Raw genomic sequence first — 13,617 nt, 5'->3', positions numbered from 1 at the left:
GGCAGAAAAGAGCAGATGGTTTTGAAGGGAAGTGTTCCAGAAGAGCGCTAAAGACGAAGTCGACCTAGGGCGTGGCTTACATGGGGCAACTCAATCGAGCTGGGGAGAAAAACATTTTTATGACAGAAAGTGAATAAAAGGTGGAATCTGTTGATAGGATGCGTCATGAAGCCTCAGGGGGTTATCAAGTTGGTGAAAAAGGACTGAGGGAGTGTGTGTGATCGTGCAACGTGGGATGTTTGTAAAATTCTGCTGATAGATGGAGACTTGAACATGTTATGTGGACTCACATGAATGACGCTTGCCATAGTTATGAAGAAACCAAGAGGCTCTCACTCGATGGACTACTGTGGCGAGCTGCATAATGCCATTATTCAGACCGGAGACAGCAAGAGCAACGGTTGTGCCTCGGGTTGATATTCTAATAGTTGCCTGTTCCGTGCGTACCAAGCGTTATAGCTGTACTGATGCTATTCACAGCAAAATAGTGGATGAGGCTAAACAGACGGATCCTTACACGAAAAATATTCCGTCATGGTATATTCTGGTAGCAGTGGCGACTGAACTTATGTAACATAGTAGTTGTCCTTGTACCTTCACATGCAGTAGCTTTATTAATCTCCTAACATTCAACACACTTCATCATACCATTCTCCTTTAAACTCGTCGTTGTTAATTCTTATTGTCATATCAGATGATAAAACGTTCACCGTTATTTTGTGTGTTAGGTTATCCGCATTCTTTGGTGAAACATTCAGTGAATTATCACTCTGTCACAGCAGAAAGGCTCAGTATCATTGTTCGTCATAAATATTTCAATGAATCTTACATCTGCTCCCGACATGTCCTTAGATGTAACTTTGGATGAAACGAAAGTCCTCGTTACCAAGCTTACTGCGTTAATGTCATAATTCCGTCGGTTCCTAAAATCTGCGTTACATGGGACGTCAAATTCTCATGGGTATCAGTCAGTATAGTGATGTAATTGTTTTTGACTGCTTTATCGATGATATTCTACTTTATAACATGTTCATCTGTGGTATTCAGGCGACATCTCATTCTGCCTCCCGGTTTCATATCCTATTACACTAACACACCCTACTATGGCGACCAGTTCAGGTAATAGGTTTTCTTACGTCGCTTATACATGTGAGTACATCGCAATCTTTTCCTTTGATAATGATACGTCTTGGCTGTAATATTTCTGTTTGGTGCGTAATCGAGCAGATGAACCGATGCTACTGCGGTCAATGTTTACATTACTGTCCAGCAGGTTGGTAATTTCCTCTGTTCTTTCCAGCAAGTAGCTAAGGATGCAATCTCGTTGAAGCAAGAGGTACCTGAGATCACTAGAAACTAATAGAACAGTTCATCTCTGAAGGAGTCGACTTCGGCGAAGTCTTACATCTCCGGAAGAAACAAGCCAGATAGAGACGATATTCCAAAGAAAAGTACAACGTGGAGAAGTTGTGAGTTGGCTAAGACACAGTACTGGAAATCAGTACGTGCCCTTTTAAATGTTCACCGACTATCCAGATTTAGATTGTTCACATTTCCATAAATTACGTAAAACATTGATCGTCATAGATGCGTTGAAAGTGAGTCAATCGATTTGAGTATTCGTCATTTCCCAATCAGAAATCACGCTACGTAAGTAACGTCTTTGTCGCGGAATAAAAGTTAACTGCTTATCTTACACCACTACCTCGAACCTGCCGTGTAGACGGAAGGATGTGACTCCAGCCAGCAGTGACATACTGTCACTTGTGACTCGCAAGAACTATGGTCTACAACTGGCACGACTCAAGTCGTTGCAGGGTGCCATGTAACCATACCATACGTGAGTACACTCTAAATAACCAAGTGATGTACATATATAGACTAACAAATTACTACAGTTTCAGTTAAACTGAATTATTTATGTAAGAGAAAGGGCCTCACAAATTGAGGGAGGCAACAATGCGCTGTTCCTCCTCTGGGCTTTATACCAGCAGTTTTTCGACGTGGCACAGATTACTGCTGTTACTGGATGTGCTCCCGGCATCGTGGCATATTCTGCCAATTGGAGTGTTTACTGCATCAGAATCTCGAACTGGACGGAGGACAACACGCATAACACTACGAACGTTCTGAATTGGGGAGAGATCCGACGAACTTGACGGCCATGGTAGGATCTGACAAGCAAGAAGGGAGGCAGTATAAACTCTCGTCTTGCTGAAATACAAGTCCTGCATAGCAACAAAGGGTTGCGTGGAATATCGTCGACGTACAGCTGTGCTGTAAAGGAGCCGCGAATGGAATCCAAGTGGTTCCAGTTGTGAAAAAGAATGGCGCCCCACACCGTCACTCCTGGCTGTCAGACTGTACGGAGGGCGGCAGCCAGGGGCTTCCTGAGACACGTCTTCTTTGGTCACCGGTGCTCAACTCGAAGAGAGCTTCTTCGCTGAAGACAATTCTACTCGTGTCAAAGAGATACATAGCTGAAAACGCATTTATACGCCCCAGACATCGGTGAGATACCAATTTGAATGTCGCCAGACGTATGGACCAACAACCAGAATTACTGCTTAGTCCGCCTTTTCCTTTCATAGAAGGACTCGGTTGGTTGTCATCCGTGGCAATCTTACAGCACTGCGGTGCGTCGAAGGTATTCTGCACCCCGTTTTATTGCCCTTTATGACAAACCGTCCTCGGATTAAATTTCAGCAAGATAATGCTTTTCCGCACAGGGCAAGATTTTCTGCTGATTGTCTTCGTTCTTGCCGAACCTTAACCTCACCAGCAAAGTCGCCGGATCTCTTTCCAATTGAAAACGTCTGCAGCATTGCGGAAGGGAACCTGCAACCAACTGAGGATTTTGACCATCTAACGCGCCAGTTGGACAGAATGTGGCACCATATCTCAGGAGGACATCAGACAATCATGTCAATCAATGCCAAGGCCACCAACTGCTTGGAGAAGGTCCACAGGTGTACCAACGCGATTCTGACTTGCTCAGTTTGTTAAGATCATCCAACTTTTTTGAAAGCATAGTCATTAGTTTGTCTGTACCTGTACACCTGAACATCACGTCTACCGATATCCTTCCCATTCTGATAATTCGTTTGTGGTGCGTCGTTCTTTTGTCTTAGCGTGTAATATAGGATTGTAATATAGTGAATCTCTCGTTTAGTCCTTCATGTAAACGAGACAGTCGACTACATTTTATAGTCGTGACAGGTAACCGGATTGTGAGAGGTTCGCGAAAATTATCGGCCGACAGGGTGGCTGTTTCAGCAATACAGACAGTCTCAGATGTATTTGTCTTTTCTTCGCTCCAAACTGAGTGGCCATTTATTCCTGCTAGCTCTTCATTGTACTAATAACACTAACTTACCTCAGCGGGATCCTCCTTCGGAAGATAAACGAATTCCACCTCTGCTCTCTTGCAAATTGTCTCGGCGTTCACAGTCAGTTTACAGGCGTCGTTCTCGAGCGGTGGAATATCTTCTAGCAGATTGGTCACGTCGAAACGCCCAATGACGCGGACCTGTGGATTGTTTGACTTCATCATCACTGACTCAGCTGTAAAGGCAAGCTTCTAACCTACAGAGCACCTTAGATACTGACTTAACTTTCTGAAATGGGTTATACGAGATCTCTATGTGTAGGTTGTAATAAAGATGAAGAACAGTGCTACAGATGTCTGTTAAAAAGTAAGATAGAGGTAGAGAACTATGAGGTACAGGAATTTAATGGGGGGGGGGGGGGGAACATTTTTATGGGGCAGACTGATCAGGAAGGCTAACCTGAATATTCGTAAGGCAAGGAGGAATAGTTAATCGGGCGCTTGAAAGTAAGAATTGTTAAGAGATGGTCAGGTTCGAACATAAGAAGCAGGTTATTGCCTATGCAGTGCTTCGTGCATACCATGATACAAAATGATCACGAAGAAGAATGAAACTTTCTAAAAGAACGATGATCTAAAAACATCAGACATTGTCTATGGTCTATATGGCATGTAATGTGTTTGATGGTTTTTGTTTACTTCTTACAATAGGACACATAAAGACGTACAGCAACTACGTAGCAAAACATACACTCAACTCTAAACAAGGGAGCTTGCTAAAGAAAATGTCGATATATATGTTTTTTATTACTACTCTGAATCATGTAGTAAAGTTAAGTAATACATCCAATTATCGTGATATCGTTTGGAATTAAATGCAGTATATTTGTCAGTTGTCCAGATAACTAATTTCATTTACAATAAAAGTGTTTTGTCAAGTATAAAACGTTCATACGCCTTTCACATTCATGTGTCATATACCAGAACTTGTATAATTGCTCTGAAGTTGTTAAAGCTTTATGTTTTAATTCACTCCAATAACGTTACATCCGCTTCCCCCCAACAGATGTTGTTCTTCTACTTAACTGATGTCTGTTATACGTATGATTTCATATTTTTAACCTCCAATAAATAGAATTACTTCCTAATGAATTACTAGTATTCTTCTTGTTGAGTCATATATTTCTCATCAATGATTTCTGTGATGTTGCGTATCACACATTTGTATTCATGCAGTGGTAACACTTTTATATCTAGAATTGTTACTGTGTTATCACGTGGAACTATTTTTCGTGCATTTGTGTACGTCACTCTCTTCGGTCAAATCATCCCAGCTAAGTGCGAGGAGCGTTTTTAGCCGTATAGATTCTGTCCCAGATCGAGTCATTCAATAAAGTAATCGACTTCCTTAGGATTTCAGATAACCAGTGCAACACCATCAACGACACAGTAGTAAATTTCAAAAAGATATTATCCGACGTATCCCTAACAGCACAGCTGTGGCGAGGCAACATCACACGTAGAAAGTACGTGCAGTGGCAGCCGCAATGACGGGAGTATGCTGATTGAGACGTAACGTACCATTGTTGACGAGGTCATTAGAAAACTTTGTCTAGATATGGGAAAGAATGATGGGTGAAAGAGCATGTGTTCTTTTCGATTGGATGCATCTCGACTATGTTTTATAACAGGACCATCGAAACCCGTAACACAGTTTGCACAAATTTCCATTTCGTACTGAATTATTCATTTACTCTGATTATGTACCTGAAGTAAAAAGTGGTCAGAGGTAATCCTCTTTTGTGACTAAGAAGCGCAGTCTTTTGGTAAATACTACTATGTAAGTCGTATTTCGCACATTCATTGTCTTCGGATTACATGGTTATGACGTTTGAAGTGGGACACACTTGCAGATAGACGACGAGCTAAAGGGAAGGGGCTCTTCACTAAATTCCAAAAATCCTATCTTCGTCGAGGATGTAGAGCATATATTATTACCACCAGCTTACAAATCTCGCAATGATCATAATTCAAAGATAAGGGAAATTAAAGCTCGTACTAAGCTGTTGAGACAGTTGTTTTTCTCTCGCGCGATCCACGAGTGGAACACAGGGAATGGTTAAATATGGCTTTGACGCGAATAGTGCCCTTCGCCACACACCGCTTGGTGGCTAGCGGAGTTATATGTAGATGTAAATGTAGAGGTAGATTTGCCTCTAAGATGTTGCTCAGCCTGCGACAGAAGGTGATCCAAAACATTGTTACAGCCTTATTTTAAATAATTTAGCCTCGAAAGCAGCCTACTATTGCTAGTTCCAATCAAAATTCTTGCCTCATTTCTTTTTATGAATTGCTGTCCAATAAAGACGTCGTAATATTATAGTAATTATGTATAACTTCGGTATTAACAATGATTGATAGCGGTGTGGACCTACAGATGGGATTGCATCTGTTTCCGTTCTCGTCCTAAGTCTGTCAGAAGCTGTTCCGAAAATGCCTGGGCAACCCTTCATCGCCCTTTCCTAAGGCTTGTGCCATTGATTCCACGTGGTCTCTGCCAACTGCTCGTATGCTCTTACAATTTTTATACTCTTACAGTCTACTTATCCAGATAGTTTTCATCAAGAACTTAATTACAAGATCACGTGAGCGTCAACATTAGAACAACCGTTGGCAGTATCACAATAAGGCAAAACAGACGCCACGAAAGTTTAGCTGGAGCAATTAGGTGTGAGCTATGTTAGAAGGTAGCTGAAAGAGTCCAAGTAGAGCGCCTTTTTGGATGGTATAGAATATTCCATAAGTTCATTCGGAATCTTTATGTCGTCACATTTATCCTGTTGAACTTTTACAAGGGATTCAACCATCGTACCCGTTACCACGCATACTGATTTTGTGTAATAGTCATTCCGTTTCTATCATCTGTCTTAGGTGGCACGTTCACCATCTAGTCGGCTACAATCATTGAGATTTTGTGATTCCTTCTGTCTTCCGTATTTATCCCCTACTGCCACACAACATGTTAATTTATGGCGTTCATAGTCATTTATTTCCAGCTCTTGGTTTCAAATCCCCTGACATGTGGATGTCGGATTCGAGACATCAGTTCAACTAACAGGTTTGCCTAATGTCACACAATTACAGAACTGCATCGCAGCTTTTCCCTTTACTACTGATACGTTTCCGCAATGATACTTCTGTTTAGTGTGTGTTGATGACACAAGTTGTGCAACGGCGGTCTACATTTACAGAACAGCGAGGCATGTAACCGACCTCGTGTGTTCCTCCCACAAAATGGCTGAGGACGCACTCCACTGGGAGCCACAGGCCAACTTCAGCTTAGTCGCAAGCTTTAGAAGAGTCCAGCTTTGATGCGGTCGTATGTTTCAGTAAAGTATTGTATCTTTCTTTAAGACACAAGGTATACAAAGTTTAATTTCCGCATGAAATTGCAACGTGGTGAGTTGGTTAAGACAAAGTCTTGAAATCAGTATGTGCTATGATAATTTCGCTTTTTCCCGGATTTAACTACTCCACGTTAACATAAATCGCTAAACACTATCCTCGTCGTAGTTGCGTTAATAATGAAGCAACTGGTGTCACTCTCCCGCGGCCCACAACTCGAAATCGCACTGCGTGTGTAACGCCTTCGTCGCAAACTGAAAGTCAGCTTCTAATCTTACACGTTTGCCTCGAACTTACGACACCGATGGACAGATGAGAGTCTGGCCAGCAGTAGAGCTCGACCAGCTGCGACTCTCCAAGGCTGTCGTCTATAATCGGTGCTTCTCAACTTCTTTTAGACAGACATCTCACGCTAGTGGCATTCCGAAGTCATGGCAATTTTACATCTGAAGCTTACTGCATCTCAGCAAAATGAAGTTGTATCTGAAGTTTACTTTAACGTCTTCTAACCAATGGACGTTGGTATTTCTGGATTGTAATAAAATGTAAACGTGACTCTCGAGTGCATTTTGCTGTCCTGAAGGCATGTCTGGAGCGTGAGAGATTCGAAATAAATCAATAAATTTCGCAGAGTGGGTGATTCTGCAATGCATGCAGTCAGAGGTGTAACTGGCTTTCTTCCGCTGTCAACCTGTCAGGCCCTTTCTTCCTACTAACTATTCATGGTAGTAAAACTACTGAATTACCTCTGTACGGCCCTCCTGCGGAGCATCGAACAACTCCGTCTCTGGTTTCTGCGGTAAAATTTCAGGTTGAGCACTCCGATCGCAAGTGTCGCCCTCAAAACGTGGAATCTCTCCAGCCACCTCTTCCTCTCCAAAGTCCCAAGTAAAATCAACCTGTAGGAGGTATGAGTTTATCATCACTGATTCGTCTAGAATGGCATGTGTCTAAAGGACAGAAAAGTTAAGACGTCTTTCTCAGCATTCTTAAATGGATTGCATATTAAGTAACTAAGCCTTCACTGCAGACAGTAACGAACGTGAAATACAGTGTTTTTAATGTATGTTAAAATTGTGAAGATATGGGCAGGTTAGAAAAAAAGAAGCAGACCATTGCACATACAGTGGGATAGGGCGCGTGATGATATAAAATGATTCGGCCATACAAAAAAGTGACACCAAGCAAGACTATGATGATACAAAAAACATGACGCATCCTTTTTTAGCCGTATGATATGTGAAGTCTTCGATAGTTTTCGGTTACTACTTGCAATCTTACAGCAACTACGCCGGTAGATTTAAAAAAGGAAGATTACTAACGAAAATATAAGTATATTTTGATATTGCTACGCTGTGTCTTCCGCCAGGATTAAATATTACGCCTGATTAACAATACATCATGTAGAGTTATGTACTCTATCTTTGTCAATGTCTTAATATATTTTTTTTACAATAAAAGTAATTAGTAACATATTTTAAATTCATACTCCTTTCACACTGTCTTGCTATATTATAAGAAAATGTATGATTCCTCCGAACATATAAATACCGTATTGTTTGTTTAATTTACACCAATTATACTAGAGCCACGTCTCCCCATGTATATTGTTCTTCATCTTCCGTCTTCTTCAGTTTCATGGCCTAGCATCCCTTTCCACATTTATATCCTTGCATGCAACCTTAGTTTTACCTTAGGGTTTGTAACAAGTTGAGAATAATATTATTGGTCTGTAGTAGAGTGAATATCTCTCATTGCTCTTCTTGTAAATCTGAGTGTCAGTTGCAGTCTCTCATGCTCTGAAAGCACGTATGGAGCTTGAGCGATTCCCAGTAATACACTGAAGCACCAAAGAAAGTGCTATAGGCATGAGTTTTGAAATACAGAGATATGTAAACAGGCAGAATACACCGCTGGAGTCCGCAACGCCTGTATAAGCCAATAACTGTCTGGCGCAGTTGTTAGATCGGCTAGTGCTGCTACAACGGCAGGTTATCAAGATTTAACTTAGTTTGAATGTGGTGTTACAGTCGGCAAGCGAGTGATGGGACGAGGCATCTCCGAGGTAGCGATGAAGTGGGGTTTTTCTCGTACGATCATTTAATGAGTTTACCGTGAATATCAGGAGTCCGGTAAAATGTCAAATCCCAGACATGGGTGTGGCCGGGAAAACATCCTGTAAGAAAGGGAACAACATCGACTGAAGAGAATCGTTCATCGTGACAGAAGAGCAACCTCTCCGCAAATTACTGAAGATTTCAATGCTGAGCCATCAACAAGTGTCAGAGTGCGAACTGTTCAACGAAACATCATCGATGTGGGCTTTCGAATCGGAAATCCCACTTGCATATCCTTGATGACTGCAGTATACAAAGCTTTAAGCATCGCCTGGGCGCGTCAACACCGACATTGGACTGTTGACGAGTGGAAATATGTTTCCTGGAAGGACGAGTCTCTATATTTAAATTGTATCGGGTGGATGGACGTGTTCGGTTATGGTGACAACCTCATGAATCCATGGACCCTGCATGTCAGCAGGGGACTGGTGGAGGCTCAGTAATGGTGTGAGGCGTGTGCAGCTGGAGACAGACATGAACATTATTGAGAGTTGCAATTTCTTGTTCAGAAGAGATCTCCATCCCCTCAAACTCTTACGGATTTATATACAGGCCTGCACGATTCATGCTGTCAGTTCCCTCCAACACTACTTCAGTCGTTAGTCGAGTGCGTGCCACGTCGTGTTGCGGTACTCTGGGTGCTTTGCAGGAGCCCTACATGATATAGGGTATGTGCACCAGTTTCTTTGGCTCTTCAGTGTATTACCTGGCAGTGGAGTATTCCACAGTGCATACCATCTGAGATACCATCTGTACATTCTTTCCTCACACCCTGTCTGGCCGTTCCCTACTGCTTCTTTATCATGGTAGTAATAATATTGACTTACGTCAATGGGATCCTCCTGTTTCTTCTCTCGCCTCTTCCGGCGCTTGTGAGGTTCTACAGGAAGGTTGCAGTTGTGGGCAACAGATGGAGGAATTTCTTCGGCCACATTTATCACCTTGAAGCGCCCAAATATACGAACCTGGGGGAGTTTTGTTTTTACCATCACTAATTTAGACAAGACGTCATGTATACAGCAGATATAAAGGTTTAGATATCTGAATTGTAATAATTAAACAGACTATATTTTCAATAAGTGGCCCGTAATTGCAGTTTTAAGGAATTTTAGTACGGTGCTATTGATATGTGCTGAAAGTTAAGATATCGAATAAGGTAGAGAGCTAAAAGGTACTAGAGTGAAAAGACAAAGAAAGATATTTATGGAGCACACTTAGTAAATTATGTGTAGTTTGTTGCTACTAGTGCTAAGGCATCAACAAACAGTTAACTTACGTCACTACAGCAAATAAATTTGAAGTGCCAGTACACAATTAAATACGTAGGGAATTGCAAGTGAGAGTGCTTACTAACGAAAATGTAAATTTATGTTTATAATTGTCTTTGTTATCACACTAATTTCTCTTAGCTTATTCTTCCCATCGTCATTTCAATTTATGTTTTCTCTTCCTTCTCACCGCCTAATCAACCTCGAATTCCGATTCTGGAACATTACAGTGGGTCTCTACGGCAGCACTGTTATCTTTTGTTTAAGCATCCCCGCCCTCTAATACCCTCTCTAACACCTCTGTGGTCTCTGTTCCGGTTATTTATTTTCTTATCAACTATTCTTAAAGTTTCTAAACTTCCTCCTGCATCGGCTCTAGGTAAGCGTCACATGGACTGGAACTGAAACACACGTTATATCGTTGTGCCCTTGTGTTATTTTTCTGCAGTGGGTATGTATTACTTCCTGAAATTACTGCACTCAAATTAAAGTCATCTTTCGTCTTCCTTTTAAACTGAAGGCATAAGCTTTTAGCAGTTTATGGAAGTGCTTAGCTTTATGCAAGGATATCCAGACTAACACTCCCTATGGCCGTAACCTGTCTACTGGAGACTGAGGTAGCACGTCGAAAGCTTTTGACAGTTTTGGTGCACTAAGTCACTGTTAACCTTCGTTTTTCATTTCGTGAAGGTGGACCGCCGAAGAACACTATTGCGTATGAAACGAGTGATATATTCCGAACCCCCGGCAGTTTTACAGAGGAAGCTTAGTGCACGAGTACTACTGCTGCTTTTCACCTTTGATTTACCTTAGGTTCTTGTAACCAGTGCACGATACTATTACTGGATTGTAATCAAATGAAATTCTTATTTAGTCCTTCATGTGTAAATGAAAGAGTGATCCGGCAGAGTAACAGATTCTGCAAAGCGTACAGTTTGCTACTTTATTTGGTCATTCTTCTCTCTCGTTCTTTCTTACCCTTTCTTCGAGATTACTTCACATGGTTGTATTGAACTTGACTTACCTCTGCATAGCCGTCCTTCAGCGTACAGTCCACACCGTTATCTCAATACTTGATGCGACTAGGTGATTCTGGGCTCCATTAGCAGGGAAATATCTCAAAGACAGAAGGCACTTGTGACACACACCTCTTTTTCAAGCGGCCATAAACCTGGAAGAGTGGGTTGCATATTTTTCTAACAGATGCGAACATTCTAAACACTTGACTTACAATACTGAAACAGATTTTATACAACATATGCAGTCCATAACTGTATCGTTTAAGAGATATGAAGTACGGTGCTAGAGACGGCGGTTATAAATTAAGACATCAAATAAGGCAGAGAACGAAGAGCTACAAGAATGAAAACGTGAGGTAAGATTTTAACGGAAAACACTAGACAAAACTGTGGCACGGTAATATGGCTACTGCTAAGGCATCCTGTAATAGTTAACCTGGCGCTTGAAAGGAGAAAAATTGTATGTACAATGGTTTAGAATATGTGAAGCAAATGTGGATAGATATATTCAGTAAACACGTAGTGAAATATGACGGCCGGAATATGCCGGACTGAAGCTCGAGTACAAGACCTTTGCCTTTCTGTGAAGTTTGGAAGTCGGGAAATGAGGCACTGGTGGAAGTACACTTGTGAGGACAGGTCGTGTGTCGTTCTTGGTTAGTATAGTCGATGGAGCGCGTGCCCGCAAAAGGCAAATTCATTCTGCTGCCATCGTCCCACTGTGATCTCTATACTACTGACGAATGACATGTCATCTGAAGACTCGGAACATAAACACTGCAAGCCACTCTAGGTTTCAGAAAGCCTGCTACATTAAATATCACTTAAGCAACACACATCTGCGTACACTAAACGCATATCCTTATTGATGGCGTCATGAAAATAATGCTATGTCATATAGCTCTGGTTAAGGTCATGATGTCAGACATTCCTCACCGATGCTTGCTGAGAAGAGCATTGATAACGTAAATAATTGTAGACGTATTACAATCTACTGTGCACCTATTTTAATACCGCGTGGTCTGCGATGGTGTCACATGTCTGGGTTACATCTACTAAGGGAAATGAACTTATCCATTAAAAGATATAAAGTTTTCCTAAATGTTTGAACCATTCATCAATTGCTACTCCTGAATATTCTCAAACGGAACGATGTTTAATCCTACCAGGCATGTTTTTACGGTTTGACCCACAAATCTGTAACAATATCGACAGAATGTAATTTTCGGTTGCCTTCATGCGTACTTCACTTTACTATTTACTAAAGACAGAATGCTGCTGTTCACAGCGTTGCGACTGATTGCCACATTATGTACAGAAATTGCCTCCTAGTAGGAAGAACATAAGTACGCGGTCTTCTTTTCTCAAACCGTTAATGACTGCATCCTTGACTGAATGAAATTGTAATGTAATATACAGATATTGTATAAACACAGACTGTGTGATGGTTGTAATAATTAGTCTCTCCCTCCGCATGCACAACAAAATGCAAACATAGAAAATATGGGCAATGTGTGACATGTGGTAGTTTTGGTCGGTCCGGGATGCGTACGTGTACAGCCGAAATGTTTTCTTCAGTTCAGTTTACTAGTTTAATTCCAACCATTAGTGTTGTTACCGTAGTCACCAGTTATTACGAGTCCTTTTGTAAGCAGGTATAGCTATTACGCTGATCCGAAGATCATAGGAAAATGAGCGGCTAGTGTTATGGGGGTGATGGATACGAAGACGTGTGGCGGGGGGATTACGTGGCTCGATCCACACTTATTTCCCTGTCTCTGAAAATGCACTTATAAAACGGTGGGGTCAGTGTGCACTGTAGGAGGAGCTGTCGTTTGGTGATGGCGTGTTTATGACGAGTAGTTGAGGGAGTTTAGCCGAGTCCAGAAGCTGATTCAGTGAGATTCTGTATGCTGCTGTATCAGTGACTATATTAACTGTAATGTAACTGGTCGTTGGCTTCATTGTGAGATTTTTCATACACCTTAGACTTGCTCAGTGCTTACCTTCTCCATCTCCACATTTCTGTAATCATAGACTTCCGTCGAACGTGCTTTCTTTGATTTCTGCCCCAAATCACGTTTCTTCTTCCTGCAGGGAAGACACAGACAGCACAAAATGCTGTAAAGCACCTGCGAAGACAAAAGAACATTAGAACACGTGTGATTCAGAGTTTATGTATTCAGACAGCAAAATGACACCGCCTCATACTCTTGCTGTAGAGCAGTCAGTAAGTTACGAATTTTTTGTGGACGACCTTTCACATGGACTCGACCCTTTCCTCAATTTGTTTGAAAAATACCCTAAAACTACAAAATATCACATGAAGAGGCCGGAAACTCACAGACTATCCCCCTGCCTCCTCTATCCCAGGAAAGAACGACATGTCACGAGGCAGGCACGCAAGTAAGCTTCACGACGTTCACGAAGAATGGCAGCCACTATCAGTACACGCGTAACACCAGCAGTATCACATTAAC

The sequence above is a fragment of the Schistocerca serialis genome, chromosome 5 (genome assembly GCF_023864345.2).
Source record: "Schistocerca serialis cubense isolate TAMUIC-IGC-003099 chromosome 5, iqSchSeri2.2, whole genome shotgun sequence".
In the NCBI taxonomy this organism is placed as follows: Eukaryota; Metazoa; Arthropoda; class Insecta; order Orthoptera; family Acrididae; genus Schistocerca; species Schistocerca serialis.
This window is presented reverse-complemented; position numbering follows the sequence as displayed.